Here is an 18952-nt window from a genome sequence, read left to right on the forward strand (position 1 = left end):
GAGTTGTGCCAACCTAAATTTGGCAACTAAAAACCATACTGAAAACCACACTAAATTTGGCAACTAAAGACCATACTAAAAGTATGGTCTTAGTTGAAATGGAAAAGAGGAAACACAATGAAAGACCTTGTAGAATTACTGTCTAATAGATATGCCAATGGATGGATTATTTAAGAAAAGCAGAGAGCTAAGTATCAGGCTTGAAGATTGGGTAATTTAAAAGATGGTGATACAATTCACAAAGGAAAAGGAAAAGAAACTGGTTTGGTTACAAAGACAAAGAGTTCAGTTTGCACACATGACCAGTGCAAACTGCCAGTGGAATATCCTGGAGAAGAAGTCAAGGAAATAAATAGGAAAAGAGGCTCAAACTAAAAAGTGAGTTCAGTTCTAAGAGATGCAGATTATGGTATTCTCTGCATAGTGATAACAGTTTAATACAAATACAATGATTTCCAGTCTAATAAGAGAAAATGTGTTTTTAATTAAATATTTCACACGTTCTCTCAAACTCTAAAAATTCTAGCTTCCATTTTCTAAAACCAATTTCTTTCTGGAAAAAAAAATCAATTGCCCAAAGGACAAAGAGTTTTTCTAAAAAAAGAAAGAAAAAGCACAGTGTTCTCAGGTAACACTTCTGTGAGCTCAAAGTTTCAGACTTTCAGTTATCAAATTTTTATGCAATAATTGAAGTTAGTAAAGTCAAATTTATTTGTAATTCACTCATTCATTGAGAAGTTACAATAATTCCAACGGATTGCTCTGAAATTTGCCTTTGAAACTTTCATTTAAAAAGGGTTTTCTGTGGCTCAAGCCTGTAATCCCAGCTTTGAGAGGCCGAGACGGGCGGATCGCGAAGTCAGGAGATCGAGACCACCCTGGCTAACCCGGTGAAACCCCGTCTCTACTAAAAAATACAAAAAACTAGCCAGGAGGGGTGGCGGGCGCCTGTAGTCCCAGCTACTAGGGAGGCTGAGGCAGGAGAATGGTGTAAACCCGGGAGGCGGAGTTTGCAGTGAGCTGAGATCGCGCCACTGCACTCCAGCCTGGGCGACAGCGCGAGACTCCGTCTCAAACAAACAAAAAAAAGCGTTTTCTGAAAGAATGGATGTTAAGTGTTCTCATAAAAAAATGCTAACTCAAGGCCCGGCGCAGTGGCTCACGCCTGTAATCCCAGCACTTTGGGAGGCCGCGGGAGGCAGATCACCTGAGGTCAGGAGTTCCAGACCAGCCTGACCAACATGGAGAAACCCCGTCTGTACTAAAAATACAAAATTAGCCAGGCGTGGTGGTAGATGCCTGTAATCCCAGCTACTCGGGATAAGGCAGGAGAATCGCTTGAACCCGGTGGGGCGGAGGTTGTGGTGAGCCGACATCATGCCACTGCCCTCCAGCCTGGGCAACAAGAGAGAAACTCTGTCTCAAAAAAAAAATAAATAAATAAAATAAAATAAAATAAAAAAGCTAACTCAGCTGGCGTGGTGAGTCACACCTGTAATCCCAGCACTTTGGGGGGCTGAGGCGAGCACATCATCTGAAGTCAGGAGATCGAGACCATCTTGCCTAACCCGGTAAAACCCCGTCTCTACTAAAAAGTAGCTGGGCGTGGTGGCGTGCGCCCATCATCCCAGCTACTTGGGAGGCTGAGACAAAAGAATCGCTTGAACCTGGGAGGCAGAAGTGAGCCAAGATAATGCCACTACACTCCAGCCTGGGTGACAGAGCAAGACTCTCAAAAAAAAAAGAAATAAATAAAAAGTAACTCTGTGAGGTAATATGTTAATTAGCTAGATTTAACCATTCCATAATGTATACATTACTTGAAATGATCATGTTGTATACACAATAAATGCAGACAGTAAATAATTTTTAAAAAAATATTTTCCTAAGGAAATAGAAATTATCGAAGTAGGTAATATATTCAATTAACCTAAATTGTAAAACATTATAAAACAGAGAACTGTTATAATGCATTCTCATCTATTCGTTTAACTCAGGTTAGCTTAGTTTTGAATCACTACATATTCTTAAGAGTGAAATTAGTCACATTCCATTTATCTTCCAAATTTATCAACGTTTATGAAGATTTATTTCAAGAATAATTTGTACAGGGCCTAATTAAATTATGAACCAAGAAAATTAGTCTTAAATGATCCCCACTTTTTCCTGCACTTTGCTCTCTTAATCTCTTCGTCAATCAAAACTGCTTCAAGAAAAAGTTCTGATAAGTTTCTTGTACTAAGGGTAAGAATGGTAAGTTCCCGTGTTAAGTTCCCGCCCTTTTTGGAAGGAGGCATTTTGAAACAGAGAGTGTTTTCTGGTGCCCTGAAGTCACACAATAAACCTACCTGCCTATGGGTAATCCTGTGAAGTGAATAAAGCGTCCAGGCCACGCATTTAAATACTCAATTTAGTTTAGTTATATAAATGGCGTTGGTTTAGGTGCAGGGTACAAACTTATTTGGAAATCATAGTTTTGATAACTGCGTTTGGCAGGGTAATTTGGAAAGAGTTCGCCCAAGTTAAGACACCAATGGATGAAATACTTGTCAATCCCGGAGAAAAGGCATCTCAAGAATGGAAAGACTTGCTGGCTCGGGCTCCCTCGGGGAGTTCTAGGTGTAGGAACTGCGCGCTCTCCGTTACTTCTCGGTTACTGCCCAGCACAAAGGACGACGCGAATACCAACAGACTGGACGAGTCGGTGACTACAGTTTGCATTAAGAGGCGGCGCTTTTTGGGTTTCGGAGGGTTCCACTGGAACCTACGAGGGTCAGGAACACCGACGCGCGGATTCCGCCCACCACACAGCCTGGGGAAGCGAGCCTGAAGGCGCGGCGCAGCTAGAGAGAACCTTGGCATTCAGGTCGCCCAGAGGCAGCTAAGGGGCCCGTGGGCAGGGCCTGCTATCCGGCTGCGCCGCAGGCCGGCCAGAGGCCGGCGCCGAGGACCCGTCGCGCGGCGGCCCGGCCCCCTCGATTCCCCTCGCCCCGCCCCCTAGGGCCCGCCCCTTCCCGGGCCGCGCACCCGCGCGCCCCGCCCGCGGGCGGAAGCTGGAGCGAGGCTGAACGCCTGACGTCAAGGCGACATCGCCAAACCTCGCCCAGAGTCAGGCGTGTAAACCAGCCGGAGCGGCGGCGGCAGCGGCAGGACCGCCGTGGCGCCGAGAGTAGCGAGCCGGAGGGAGCACGGGGCGACGCTGGCTGCGGGGACCCGGTGACAGCGTCAGAGGTTCGCAGAGTGAGTGCGTGGCCGCTGAGGGAAGCGGCGGTGGCGGCCGCGCGGGGCGGGGGCCGGGCGCCGGCTGAGGGGAGCGGGTGGGGTGCGGCGAGGCGCGGGCCGGGCGCGGCGGTCAGGGGCCCCGGCGGCAGCAGCCCCTCGGCGCGCGGCAGGTGGCGCGAGGGCCAGGCGCCCGGCCGGCTAGCGCGCTGCCTTGCGGGCCGGCGAGGAGGAGCAGCCGCCGCCGCCGCCGCGGGGGAACAGCGCGCTTTGCGGAAGGGGTCAAATGTCTGAAATATGGCGGAGGAAGTGAGAGCCCGAGGACCCCCCCACCCGCCCGCTCTCTTCAGCCCGCGGCCGCCGCAGCTTCTCCCGCCGCCCACCTTTCCCCGCCGGCTCCCCCGAAGACTCGCTCCCCGCCCCGAGTCCCCTCGCTTGTCGCCTGGGTTCCCTCCGTGGAATGGGTGGAAGTTAGAAGGGAAACCATAAAGTTGTCCTTTGCGAAGACCCAGCTTCCCCTAGCCCCGAGCTAGGGAGAGGAGCCTTCGGGGGAAACCACTCCCCGGCGCCCCGCGGGCTTGAGCCTGACAGGGAAAAAGTTTGCCTGAAACGGGGCTGGCTCGCTCCATTTGTTGCGGGAAGTGGCAGGAGGAAGGCAGCGGAGGGAGCCCCACCTAGTCTGGCAGCAGCCACCGTGCAGAGAAAAACTGTTAAAGGGGCCTTTCCCTTCGTCAGTAAGAGGAAATCTCTTTATCTTACAGAGGGAGAGAAAATCCAGGAAGTTTGTCCTCTTCTCTTTTTCGCCATCTCTGGGTGTCTAATCCTAAAACTATCAGCGCCATGAATTTTATTTAAAACTACGCCCAATGAACCGGGCCCTCCGGAGTTTTCTTCTGAAAAACACTGATGTCTTTTGGAGAAAAGATCATTCTTGCAAGTTAAAGCAGATGGATTCCTTCCCCTTCGCTTTACCCCCTCTTCCCACTCTCTTTAATAGTTTAGAAAAACGTTTTGGCCGTGTAACTTCTGATTGGTATGAATAGAAGCAGTTGTGTGTTGCAGTAACGGGAAATCACATTTTTACGGGGTAGAAAGTTGACACTAAATGAAGATTGTGATTTTAGCATTTTAAAATTAATTCCGTCTAATTGCATTTTGGTTTTGCTGGCGGCATCTAATATATGCCGAGTACTTAACAATTTAAAGCTCTGACTCGTAAATTTACTTTTCAACTCTCTTTTTTTGTAATTAGAATACTATTTGGACTTGCCCAACAAGACCATATCTTAACAAGTAACTTATATAAATAGAAAAGGGAGACATTCATTTAACTTCAAGCCCATATTACTCTTAAAAGCTGACTCTTGAAATAGTATTTATTGAGTCATAGTGGAGTCATGGGACTTTTTAAGGGCCGGAAGGGACTATTTAGATCATCCAGTCCCACCCTGTCATTTTATGGAGGAGGAAACTGAGGCCTAGATAAGATAACCAATTAGTGGGTCCACTGACCTCTAGGACAGTAGTCTATCCGTAAGAGACAACCTGGAGAAAGAAATACATTTTTATACTGAATTATCATCTTACAAAGAATATTCTTACCATATCGCACTTTCTAAAAGTGGGTACCTTAGTCAAATAGGAGGAAACACCACTTGGGTAGTTTCATCCTCAGGTGGTTTTAGGTAAGGAAACTGATACTCAGATTAAATAACTTTAAGCACACAGAGCCTGAATGATAGTCTTATTTGAGCCCATCTGTGCTTTTAATCTGTACTGCATTAGGTGTTTTCACTTGCATTTCCTTGTTTGACATTGACAATAAATTGTGAAGCTGCTTTATCTGAGGAAGTCCTAAAGTAAATCATTGGAACACATGTAACCAGTTTGTTGTTTCTAATATGCCAGGTATCAAAATACAACTGAAGAACCAATACTAAATAACTTAATTTCAAAATGTGATATGGGACATGAAAATGATTGCTCTGGTCGGGCGTGGTGGTTTACGCCTCTAATCCCAGCACTTTGGGAGGCCGAGCCGAGGCAGGCGGATCACTTGAGGTCAGGAGTTCGAGAACAGCCTAGGCAACATGGTGAAACCCCGTCTCTACTAAAAATACAAAATTTAGCCGGGCGTAGTGGCACGCGCCTGCAATCCCAGCTACTCGGGAGGCTGAGGCACGAGAATCGCTTGAACCTGAAGGCTGCAGTAAGCCGAGATTGCACTACTGTACTCCAGCCTGGGTGACAGAGCTAGACCCTGTATTTAAAAAAAGAAAAAGAAAAAAAAAGAAAAAAGAAAATGATTGCTCTGCTCTCTTTTACGTTCTCCCACTCACCCCTGACCGCGTAAAAGACATATCTCTTACCTTCTATGACACACATTACTTCCTGCCTCTTGTTACCATTATATATTATTTATTCCATTGTATTGTAAACCCCAACCACAAGATACATTTCTTTTGTATGCCTTAAAGCACTGGCATGGTGCCTTGCAATAGACATACAACACCAGTTAAATGTAAGTACCATGAGGGTAGGGACTTGATCCATTTCATTCTTCACGGTATTCTTCTTCCTATAGCTTTGCCTGGGCACAGAGTAATGGTTAGCGTTTGAATTTAGGGATTAATGGTAATGAACATTCAAAGAGAGGATACTTGAAGAGAACAGTGTAATCCTTTAAAAAGAAACATTTCCATATTGGCTTTGGAATCTCTTTTACTTGACAAACTAATTTTCGTTTTATCCTCAATCCTTTTCAGAATTCCATTATTTTCTCTTAGCTGTATAAAGGTAAAGTGACCCTCTCCCATAATAAAGAGCCACCATGTAAGGAGGGCATAGCAAAGAATTAATCGTTAAAATAACTAGATCCATTTTTGTAAGGATCCTTTCAAGTGTATCTTCCTATCTAATTCAAGATTGGTGAAAGGTCTATGCAGAGATTGATAACATGGTAACTGATTAGACATGTTATTTTAAATGCAGTCTAAGATTTGGATGAAAACTCACGTTCAGGTTTCTTTGCCTTTTGTTGTAGGTATTCGATAAATATTTATTGAGATAGTGAAATAAATCTGAAAGTGGATCTGATACAGAGAATTTGACCGATTTTACTAGGTGTCCATTTACTTTTTCCCCATAAGTATTGTTTAAATAGGCTGTTTTATTATCAACTATCAGGCAGATCTTAGTGATTTGCATCATTTCCTTAAAGATGTAAAATAACTGTTTCTCTGTATGTTTGTGTTGCTAAAGAGGAGGTTGGGTATTGATCTGCAGTGTCTAGATTTGACTGGCACTAGGAGTAATTTAGCATTTATGATTTAGCTATTTACTGCTGTTTTATAACAGTGATGTCACATGTTTACTCTATGAAAAAGTTAGGTAAAGTTAATATTTCTTAAACTTTCTAAGACATAGATTGTGACTAAAAATATGCCCTGGGTGTTCTTCCCCCTCGTGTCATTGAGGACTCCATGGTCTAAGAGATTAGGCTGAAGTTTTTGTTAACCTTTTCAAATTAAATTTCTTTTAGAACAAGTTAAGACATTTTGGCTGATGCAATGATTCATTGTAACATTGGACACAATTTTTAGTAATCTATAAACAGGAGTACTGTATTATGGCTCTGGAAGCTAATGTTTTTCTGTGTTCATAGATATTTTGCAATGGTATTGAAAGGTACTAGTTACCATTTGAGGTCTTAAGTTCTTTGTAAATCTCATGAGCACAGTGGAAGCAGTAGCTACAAAGAATAGATGAATTTATCCATTTGCAGTAAAAACTGACTTGTATATAATCTGTTGTACTTTGAACCCAGTTGAGCACCGGATTCTAAAACAAATCTCTTTGGTCATAGAGAGTTTCTATTTTAAACAAGAGAAGTTTTCAGGAACTTTTGTGCTGCCTTAAAAACATCACTTTTTAAAATTCACTAGCAACAAAAAATAGTATCACTTACATTCTGTATTTCTTAACACTGGACTATTTATTCGTAATGTTGGTCAAATCAAGGGTACAGTAGCAACTGATTATTTAAGTAGTAATTTAGAAAGATTTTTTTTCCTTTGAATTAGTAGAGGGTCAAAATTTTTAAAACTGTTTCCAAAGAACCTTAAAACTTACGAAAAAATGAAAATAAAGGGGAAATGTACCAGTTTTTTTAATTTAAATTCCCTAAAGTAAAAATATTTACAGTATGAATTGCAGAATTTCCATCTGGTTTTTATTGTACAGGAAGACTATATTCTGTAATATCAGTATGCAACTCAAAATACAAAAAATTAGCTGGGCGTAGTGGGAGGTGTCTAATCCCAGCTACTTGGGAGGCTGAGGCAGGAGAATCCCTTGAACCTGGGAGGTGGAGGTTGCAGTGAGCCGAGATCGCTCCACTGCACTGCAGCCTGGGCAACAAAGTGAGACTGTCAGAAAAAAAAAATTACTTGATTGTATATGAGGTGCCTGCATACTAGAAATGTTCTTTTAAGTTACAAATCTCTCTCTCTGACCATAGAGAGTAATTATTTAATATTGTGAGTTTGAGTTTTATATCAAACCATTTCCTAAAACTTACTTGTAATTACTTTTACTTTATGTTTTTGTAGTTATACTACTTTATATATATACACATATGTATATATCAGTCAGACCTTTTACATTTTAACTGAATTCTGATCTCATAAGTTGTGATTTTTTTTTTCCAGTACTGGGGGATTATTTTTTAACTGTTGTGTTTTTTAACTGTGTTTAAATGTTTTTTGACTGTTGTACAAATAGACTGAATAAAGGAAGAGAGCATCCATTAAAAACTCTAATAAATAATTTGGATCTTCTTTTTGTTTTTTGTTTTTGTTTTTTTGAGATCGAGTCCTGCTGTGTCATCCAGGCTGGAGTGCAGTGGCACAGTCTCGGCTCACTGCAAGCTCCGCCTGCTAGATTCACGCCATTCTTCTGCCTCAGCCTCCCGGGTAGCTGGGACTACAGGCGCCCACCACCAAGCCTGGCTAATTTTTTGTATTTTTAGTAGAGATGGGATTTCACCATGTTAGCCAGGGTGGTCTCGATCTCCTGACCTCGTGATCTGCCCGATTCGGCCTCCCGAAGTGCTGGGATTACAGGAGTGAGCCACTGCACCCGGCGGTTTTTTTTTGTGTGTTTTTGTTTTGTTTTGTTTTGTTTTGACAGTCTGGCTGTGTCAGTCAGGCTGGAGTGCAGTGGCACGATCTCAGTTCACCACATCCTGCTCCGCCTCCAGGGGTTAAGCAGTCCTCCAGTCTAAGCCTCCGGAGTAGCTGGGAATACTGTGCCTGGCTAATTTTTTCTTTTTCTTTTTCTTTTTTTTTTTTTTTTTGTTGTTGAAATGGAGTCTGGCTCTCTCCCCCAGGCTGGAGTGCAGTGGCGCAATCTCAGTTCACTGCAACCTCCGCCTCCAGGTTCAAGCAATTCTGCCTCAGCCTGCGGAGTAGCTGGTACTGCAGGCGCCCACCACCACACCCGGCTAAGTTTTGTATTTTTAGTAGAGGGAGAGTTTCACCATATTGGTCAGGCTGGTCTCGAATTCCTGACCTCAGGTGATCCACCTGCCTCGGCCTCCCAAAGTGCTGGGATTACAGGTGTGAGCCACCGTGCCCGGCAAGTTTTTGTATTTTTTGTAGAGACGGTTTCGCCACGTTGCCCAAGCTCACCTCAAACTCGTAGGCTCAAGGGATCTGCCCATCTTGGCCTCCCGAAGTGCTGGGATTATAGGCATGAGCCACTGTGCCTGGCCCAGCATTTCACTAAGTAACTTTATTTTAAAAATATACAGTGAACTAATTGCCGAAGTGGTGGATTGCCTCTACCTGCAATATTTGGTGAAAGCTTCTGGAGAGGAAATGGAAAATGCTGGGTAAAATGAAATTATAGTTATCTGTGTATTCTAAAATTTATCTTTCTCACATTAGAATATATTTTTCAAAGTTACTTTATACTAAATTCAGGGACTTTCTAAGTTTCTTTCTAAGTTCTAAGTTCTCAGTTAATAGAACTGAAAGGGTATCAATAAAATAAAGACTATATATAAAATCTATTTTTACTTAGTTTTTATGCATCAAAAGGTATGTATGTTGCATCCAGCTGTTTGTTACCTTGTGTTTTAAAGTTGCAGTTAGAATGTGGAATCCTATTACAACATTGTGCTAATATATTTGTGGCTCATGCTTCTAAGATTTTAAGTTATCTGTAAGTTCTTCAATACAATAGCAAAATGCAGGAATTCCTCTGGAATCTTGAATTGAGGGATAAGGATGAGATATATAACGTATGTTATCTGTTATTTTCTTCTACTGCTCTTGAAATTAACAAACTTGAGATAGTGGACTGAATTTGTGTTTATAAGATTGGCTGAGTTCAAACATGTCTTTTTGATTTTCTTACTAGTGTTTAGAATATAGAAAAGTATAAAGAAAATTAATATCGTCCGTAATCCAATCACTGCAATGACTTTTTTTAAAGCAAAATGTGTACTTTCCTTCTGAAGCTTTCCAGCCTCTGCCTCCTCAAGTGAGAATGATGACATACTGTTGTTAGAGTTGTTGAGGATCAAATGCAGTATTATTTGTAAATATTTTATAAACCATACAATAATATAGTATTGTACTATTTATTTATTTATTTATTTTGATGACCTCACTCTGTCACCCAGGCTGTAGTGCAGTGGCACAGACTTGCTCACTGCAGCCTCAACTTCCCAGATTCAAGCCATTCTCCAGCCTCAGCTCCCCAAGTACCTGGGCCTACAGGTGCATGCCACCACCATTAGCATGCCCAGCTAATTTTTGTATTTTTTGTAGATATGGGGTCTCACCATGTTGCCCACGCTGGTCTGAACTCCTGAGCTCAAGTAATCTGCCCGCCACCACCTCCCAAAATGCTAGGATTATAGACGTGAGCCACCGTACCCAGCCATATTAGTTCTTGTTTTATATAGCTTTTTTTTTTTCTTTTTCTTTTTTTGAGATGGAGTCCCACTCTGTCGCCCAGGCTAGAATGCAGTGGCATGATCTCCACTCAGTGCAACCTCTGCCTCCCGGGTTCAAGCAGTTCTGCCTCAGCCTCTCGAGTAGCTAGGATTACAGGCATGCGCCCCCATGCCTGGCTAATTTTTTTTGTATTTTTCTTAGAGATGGGGGTTCACCATATTGGCCAGGCTGGTCTCAAACTCCTCATCCTGTGATCTGCCTGCCTTGGCCTCCCAAAGTGCTGGGATTACAGGTGTGAGCCACCTTGCCTGGCCCTATAAAGCTTTTATTATCCTATAGCATTGTTTAAGATTCCCTTTGAAGTATGAATAAGAACTAATAAATGTGATTTTTGATTAGTCTAACAAAGGAATTACCCAGATCAGTATTTTCAAAGTATGGTCCAAGGAATCCTAGAGGTCCCCTAGACTTTTTTGGGGAGTGTACAAGTGCAAAACTATTTTTATAATGCTGAGACATTCTTTGCTCTTTTCTCTGTAGTGACATACCTGTAGTGTAAAAACAGTGGTGGATAAAACTTCTGGCACTTCAGAATAAACCAGGTTAGAGTACTCCACTGTGCTTATAATCATTGTGTTATTCACTGCCATGCACTCAACAGTTTTTTGTGTTTTAAGTTTCACCTAAATGCTCTTGATGAAGAAGTATAAAAATTTTAAACTAAATCTCTACCTTTGTACACATCTTTTTAATATACTATAACAAAATGGGAAGTATGCTTAAAACACTGGCGAGACCACGGACGGCAAGCCTCCCAGCACTTTGGGAGGCTGAGTCCAGCCTGGGCAATGTAGTGAGAGCCTGTCTCTCCTATTACAGAAAAAAAAAAAAAAGCCAGTGTGGTCATGCACACCTACAGCTACTCTGGGAGGCTGAGGTGAGAGGATCTCTTGAGCCCAAGAGTTGGAGGCTGCAGTTAGCTGTGATTGTGCCACTGCCCTTCAACCTGGGTGACAGAGGAAGACGCTGTCTCAAAAAACAAAACAAAAACACTTTGCAGCATACTGAAATATAATGGTTGTTTCTAGGGAAAGCATTTGTGTGATTGAGTCGCACGCTGAAGCAGTCATTTTTTCATATAAAGCCATTTTTGCTTAAAAGAATGCCAGACTTGGGCATTAGGCTGACATTTTCTTGAAAACAGTGAGCCTTTGCTTTAGGGAAAATAGTGATAGTATTTATGGTCAATGATAAAGTTCCTAGATTTTAAGCAAAAGTTTTAGAAAGCTTGTATCAGCTGCTGTAAGTATATAATGAAATCTGTCATTATTTGATTATGTGCATAACTGAGTCAGTATTTCCAAATGATCAATTCATAGTATTATAAAAATCATACATGGGTAAGAAATCTTTCCAAAATGTGCTAGACCAGTGGATTTTAATGTTATAGAGAACATAAAGTTTATCAATAAGGTATCCTGTTCCACATTGCAACCAATTGCTGAGTTTTGGTGTAGTGTCAAAGACCAATATCCAGATTTATCTGAAAACACTATTATTAAAATATTCCCAACTGTCTGATGTATTCTTTTTGTATTACTCATTTTTCCATGCTTTGCTGTCAGTGTTTAATGTCGTCTTTGATTTATTTTGTTTATATTTTGGAAACAGGAATGAGAGCCAGAGATAAATGTGAAGTAATGTTTTCATGTGCTTTATCTTAAAATCTCTTATTAATATATAATCAATTTTTTTTTTTTTTTTTTTTTTTTTTGGAGACGGAGTCTCGCTCTGTCGCCCAGGCTGGAGTGCAGTGGCGGGAACTCAGCTCACTGCAAGCTCCGCCTCCCGGGTTCACGCCATTCTCCTGCCTCAGCCTCTCGAGTAGCTGGGACTACAGGCGCCCGCCACTGCACCCGGCTAATTTTTTTCTATTTTTTAGTAGAGACGGGGTTTCACCATGGTCTCGATCTCCTGACCTTGTGATCCGCCTGCCTCGGCCTCCCAAAGTGCTGGGATTACAGGCGTGAGCCACCGCGCCCGGCCATAATCAATTTAAGTTTAACTTCTTTGTAGTCTTCTTTGAGCAGTCTATTCAACTTTTGGTCATCGTAATGGATTAGATAATAATTACTTTTAAGCCTATTTTTTGGTTTTAATACCGCTCATCTATAGACAGAATGCCCTTGTGTCCAAATTCTAACATAATCCTTGATTAGATTTTTAGTAGTTGACTTTCTCAGTTTTAAAGTATTTGATAACTTTCCCATAGTAAAGCTGTAAGTTTCAAATTTAGTAATGTCTTTTTGACCTGAGAATTTGGTATGTTGGCTTTCCTTAAGGACACTTTTCAAAAACACACCTGTAGAATGATCCTTTTTTTACCTTTCAGGAGAATGCTGTTTCTTGCCTCTTTTCTTTCTTTCTTTCTTTCTTTTTTCTTTCTTTTCTTTTCTTTTTTTTTTTTTTTTTTTTTTTTTTGAGACTTGAGTCTCTTGTTGCCCCAGGCTGGATTGTGGAATGCAGTGGTGGAGTCTCAGCTCACTGTAACCTCCTCCTCCCAGGTTCAAGCAATTCTCTTGCCTCAGCCTCCCAAGTAGCTGGGATTGCAGACACCACCACCATGCCCGGCTAATTTCTGTAGTTTTAGAGACAGGGTTTCACCATACTGGCCAGGCTGTTCCTGACCTCAGGTAATCCACCCACCTCGGCCTCCCAAAGTGCTGGGTAAAGCCACTGGGAGGCCTTCTTTTTTATGTTAATAAAACATTTGTAGCAATCCTTGTTAAACTTTTTATAAACTCATGGGATAAGTCCAAATTTTATTTTATTTTTGTTTTTTTTTTTGAGACAAGGTCTCACTCTGTCACCTAGGCTTGAGTGCAGTGTCAAAACCACGACTCAACTGAAGCCTTGACCTCCCGGGCTCAGTTGATCCACCTCAGCCTCCCAGGTAGCTGGGACTACAGGCGCGTGCCACCACACCAGGCTAACTTTTGTATTTTTTGTAGAGACAGGGTTTTGCAATGTTGCCCAGGCTGGTGTCAAACTCCTTGGCTCAATCAGTTCTCCCACCTCAGTCTTCCAAAGTGCTGGGATTACAGGAGTGAGCCACCACACCGGTCTGGTTCCAAATTTTAAAGGATTTTTTAGACTGTTTGGCTCTAGTAATCAGTTCAAATTAGGAAAGTGGTAAGAAAGATGGTTAAGTTACAGTTTGTATTGTGCACAGTTTCTTGGAAATTTAGTGCCAGTTATTTCCCTAGAGAGATTAAAATGGAAAGAAAAAGAGTTAATTCAGTCTGAACACCACCAGTGTTGCAAAGAACAAAGTTGACACCAGAGGAAGAAAAAGGTTTAGGGAAGGAATACATGTGAAAATGCTAACTTCAGGGTAGCTTCTGGTATTAAGCATTATAGAATTCCTGCCTACATGAGCTAATCCCAGAGAGAGCAGGGGAATTTAACAGGAAGCTTTAGTGCTCTCTATATTAAATAATTAACTGGTCAGCTGTTCTAGCAGTTCTGAATTAGGGAACATACTGAGATTTTATATCCAGGACATCCAAATTAGTCACAAGGTTGTCACTGACTATTGTTTATAGAGTTGTGGTTGCTAGTTGAAAATATTGCTTTAAATCTTTCTATTTTAGCTTGTTTATACTTGTGTTTTTTTCTTCCAGGAGCTCTCAACTTAATCATCCTTCAACAAAAAAGAAGTAAGACTAGGTTTGCAAGCTTTGAAGGACAGAAAAAGCATTTATAACATTTCTTTGTTTAGATACAAGTGATGATGGTTAATGATGGTGATAATAGGCAATGAAGAGGTGAAAGGGCGGGAAGTAGACCAGAAAAGAGAGTGAGGATGGTTATTAAGAGGTTCTTGTTAAGTGCAAGACTACTGTTAAAAGCAATTCACTTCACAGTTCTGGTCAACAGGAATGATAAACTCAACATTGAAAAACACTTGAGATGCTTTAGTGGTTGATACATCTTATCCATCAGAAGGTCCTATGTAGAGGATAAACTGGCATTATATTTGAGTTAGAGATTATAGTCTTGAAATTTCATCACTAAGCAGTTTGACTGGAGAGCCTTTCACTAGTTCTGCTCCCCAGTAGTCCCTTGTGTACTTTTCTCTGGACCTTCAGGTGATCAAATTATACCTTTATTTCATTGTCCTCATATGTTTTAGCTCATTCCATTGGGTGTGAAATTAAATCTGAGAACTCAGGTATTTGTTTTAAGTAGTTAGACCTTTTATTGTACTCTGTCGTCTTTTTTTTTTTTTGAGACGGAGTCTCGCTCTGTCGCCCAGGCTGGAGTGCAGTAGCCGGATCTCAGCTCACTGCAAGCTCCGCCTCCTGGGTTTACGCCATTCTCCTGCCTCAGCCTCCCGAGTAGCTGGAACTACAGGCGCCCGCCACCTCGCCCGGCTAGTTTTTTTTTTTTTTTTTTTTTTTTTAGTAGAGATGGGGTTTCACCGTATTAGCCAGGATGGTCTCGATCTCCTGACCTTGTGATCCGCCCGTCTCGGCCTCCCAAAGTGCTGGGATTACGGGCTTGAGCCACCGCGCCTGGCCTGTTGTCTTAAATAGCATGGTTTAGTAGTGATAACATTGACCTAGGTGGCAGGCTTCAGTTTGTCTTTGGCACTGGTCATGAAACCTTGAACAAGTTAACTCCTCTCTTAAGACCTTATCTTTATGTAGAGAAAGTTTGACTAAATGGCTGTTAAGGTCTTTTCGGGCTTTCAAATCCTGTGTTTCTGTGATACCACCCTTGTTTAAGCCACAGTCATCTCTTGTCTGGACTCACAGGAGCTTCCTAATTTGTTTTCATTCTTGTCCTTCCCCACATTATTTCTACCCAGAATACAAAGTGACCTTTAAAAAGATGTAAAAATGTAAATCAGATCATGTAATAATACCCTCTGGTTCCATTTTACCCTTAAGAACCAGTTCCATATCAAGGCCTACAAGGTACTGCATAATCCAGTTCTTGCTTACTTCACAACTTTATCCCTCTTACTCACTAAGCTCTAGCCAGCTGTACTTCTTTCTGTGACAATCTTTTGCCAGCTCTCTGCAATTCTGCCTCAGTCTCAACAGTGGATCTTAGTTCAGATGTCACAGTTACAGTTTTTACTGATCACTTTATATAAAGGAACATTTCTCTTCATTGCCTCTGTAGTTCTTATCATAATCAATAATTATATTTATCCATATGTTTACCTCTCATCCCCTCTAAACAGTTTCAGAAGGACAGGAAGATCATGTTACTTTTCTACCACTATCTCAAATGGTTAGCCCAATAACTACCTAGTGCTCAAGGTAATTATTTTAGTTAAAAAAATATGTAAAGTGTATAACGGTTTGTCCATATCAGTTCCCATAAGCTACTCCTTAAACTGTTTTTCTCTTTACTCTTTTGGTAGTGGCATGGTCTCATAATCTTGCCGAGGCTAGTCTGGAACTACTGGGCTCAAGTGATTCTCCTGCCTCAGCCTCCCAAAATGCTGGGATTTACAGATGTGAGCTACCGCACCCAGCCTTAAACTAATTTTTAAAGTTTTTTATCTGTGTCCAACTATAATTCCTCATTTTTTATTTAGGTCATCTGTCTCTTGAGGACTATTTGATCTCATTGCATGTTGTTGAGAGCTAATTGTTCTTAGTTACTGTATGTTAAGATTAAATTGAGTAATTTTGCACAAAAGGTTTTTAGCAAAGACATGAAAAGTTAACCAATATAAAACTGTTAGCAGTTCAAAATATCGAAATGAGTGATATAAATGAGTGCTTATTAGAGTCAAAGGAAGAAGTGAAATCCTTAGGATCTAGTAGAAAAGACAGTAAAAATAAGGTAGAATCTGCATATTAAAAGAGTTTTAGATTAAGTATGAATTATAGTGAGCAACACTACAGAAATTGAAGTAAATTCAAGAGTGTTTTGCTCTGGTAGATGTTTGTAAAATTGATTATAGGGCCATAATCCCTTATCTATATATAACCTTTGGTGCCAGGTTTGGATTTCAGAATTTTGAGGAAAGATTTGTTTTAGATTTTAGTAAGAGTAATCAAACACAATATTAATGTGAAACATGGATAGTCACATTAAGTGAGAGAAATAAAAGGTAAAAATAGTCTCCCATCAGTGCTCAGATGAAGTTTTGCCATTATATATCAGGTCAGGCTTTGCCACCAAAATAGTTGTAGAACTTTTGAGTTTTCAGAGACTTTAGGATTTCAGAAGTTCTATATGAAATTGGTTTCAGGTTGGGTGCAGTGGCTCATGCCTGTAATCCCAGCACTTTGCAAGGCCTAGGTGGGTAGATCACGAGGTCAGGAGATCGAGACCATCCTGGCTAACACGGTGAAACCCCGTTTCTACTAAAAATACAAAAACTTAGCTGGGCATGGTGGTGCATGCCGGTAGTCCCAGCTAGTCGGGAGGCTGAGGCAGGAGAATCGCTTGAACCCAGGAGGTGGAGGTTGCAGTGAGCCGAGATCAGGCCATTGCATTCCAGCCTGGGCAACAGAGTGAGACTCCATCTCAGGAAGAAAAAAAAAGAGAAGAAATTGGTTTCAAATGAGTTCAAAAAGGCTTTATTCATTACTGTTTGGAGAAGATACCAGGGTCTGAAAATGTTACTTTGAAGCAATTAGCTTTCCAAACCCTCTCTGCCAAGGAATTCTGTTTGACCCTGACTCAGGATGGAATGCACTGCTGAGGGTGATGAGTCTTTAGGGTATGAGAGAATCACCTAATTCCATAATTGCAGAGTCCAGTTAATCTTTGGAAATAGTTGAGGTTGGTGCCTGACAAACGCTAACAGTTTTTTTAAATGTTTAAATATTGAGAGCTCATATCTTAACCACAGTTTCATCTTGGTGATTTTTTTAGTCTTATAAGATATTAGGCAGTTTGTCTCCTAATAGATGTTTTTAAGAATTATTTGATATATTTAATTGTAAAGTAAGAATACAATAGAAGATTAGAATAGGAATATTATAAATAGGACTAATGTAATCCTCATTTAAAAATCCTTGGACCAGACGCGGTGGCTCACGCCTGTAATCCCAGCACTTTGGGAGGCCAAGGCGGGCGGATCACTTGAGGCCAGGAGTTCGAGACCAGCCTGGCCAACATGGTGAAACCCAGTCTTTACTAAAAATACAAAAATTAGCAGGGCATGGTGGTGTGCGCCTGTAGTGCCAGCTACTCGGGAGGCTGTGGCAGGAGAATCGCTGAAACCTGGGAGGCAGAAGTTGCAGTAAGCTGAGATCGTGCCACTGCACTCCAACCTGGGCGACAGAGCGAGACTCCGTCTCAAACAACAACAACAACAAAAGCTTGATGGAACCATTTGGTGGTGACAAGGATTGAAGTAAATCTCGGAAGAGGCTGCTTAGAAACTCAGAATTGATTACAGGAAGTGACTGCCCCCTTTCCATGTTTTCTTCAGATGCTCTGGTTATTTTAACAGCGTAATTAACCACCCAGACTTTGGTTCTCATTGCCTTTATCCATTTGTTTGGTGTATATACTAATGTTCAACGATGCACACATTAATGCATGTGATTTTTTTTGTACCATCTTATCACTTGTAGAATTGCCAAGATAGGCATTTTTTGGAGCTTCTTTTTTTTTTTAAGTGCTTACTGGCCTAATAATTATGCAAGTAAGTAATTAAGTGTTTATTCGTATATGAAAGCCCAATGTAAGCATTATTTATTTCTTCCAGAGCAGTGTGGTGTGCCTTTCATTTTTCTAAGTGGTCTTTATTTTATGGAATACTTAATGGATCTTTGAATAAACTGAAGAGGGTAGATTGTAAAAGGAAGAACTGTTAAATTAGTCAAAAACAACTTTATAACACAATTAGCTGCATAAACCAGTGTGTGCATAAGCAGGTAGTATAAATGCTTAGGTTGAGATACTAAAATAATTATTAGAGAAAATTATAGGAAGTACCTATGCTTCCACTATGTTTTGTTATTTGGTTAATTTTTCTCCTCTGAACTTCTGGCAGGTTTACTGGGGAATTTTCCATTAGGAATATTCTGGTCCTTAAGTTTCATTTTGAATGTGTAATAATGTCATGAAGATTATGAACCCACAATCTAAAATCAAGGCATTCTTTAAAAAAGTTTCAGATGAGGCCGGGCGTGGTGGCTCATGCCTGTAATCCCAACACTTTGGGAGGCCGAGGTGGGTGGATTACGAGGTCAAGAGATCGAGACCATCCTGGCCAACATGGTGAAACCCCGTCTCTACTAAAAATACAAAAACTAGCCGGGTGTGGTGGCGTGCACCTGTAGTCCCGGCTACTTGGGAGGCTGAGGCAGGAGAATTGCTTGAATCCGGGAGGCGGACGTTGCAGTGAGCCGAGATAGCGCCACTACACTCCAGCTTGGCAATAGAGCAAGACTCCGTCTCAAAAAAAAAAAAAAAGTTTCAGATATATTCAGGAGTGGTTATATTAAGCTTGTCATCTGATCCTGGTTATGAGGTTAACAGTAAAATGGAATAAAATATTTTTCTGAGCCATTTGTTTCTCCTGTCATGAAAGACTAATTCTGTTTATTTCTGAATTCAACCTTGTGTTGAAACAGACTGTAAAATCATGTTTTAAAAAAGCTTCACCCATTCTTGTGGAGGGTGGTGGTTTGCAAAAGCACCACCCCACTTAAGCATTTACATTGAGAAAATATTTATGGCATTCTTCCATTCATGAAAACAGGTATGCTTTGTTCTGGAGTTCT

At 41.3% G+C, this 18952-nt stretch overlaps 1 protein-coding gene across 8 annotated transcripts in view; it reads left to right on the top strand.

The window, feature by feature from the left end:
• The first annotated feature begins 3034 nt into the window (after positions 1-3034).
• RAP1B (RAP1B, member of RAS oncogene family) overlaps positions 3035-18952 on the top strand; it is a 50778-nt gene continuing 34860 nt past the window's right edge. For 2 of the 8 annotated variants that reach the window (XM_073020930.1, XM_073020928.1), the window contains exon 1: positions 3041-3231. The gene's annotated coding sequence lies outside the window, so the exon portion shown is untranslated. Of the gene's footprint in view, positions 3241-15432; positions 15518-18952 lie in introns of those variants that run through there. The other 6 variants (XM_008003959.3, XM_008003960.3, XM_073020927.1 and 3 more) reach the window with 6 other exon arrangements.

Source organism: Chlorocebus sabaeus, chromosome 11, assembly GCF_047675955.1.
Source record: "Chlorocebus sabaeus isolate Y175 chromosome 11, mChlSab1.0.hap1, whole genome shotgun sequence".
Classification (NCBI taxonomy): Eukaryota; Metazoa; Chordata; class Mammalia; order Primates; family Cercopithecidae; genus Chlorocebus; species Chlorocebus sabaeus.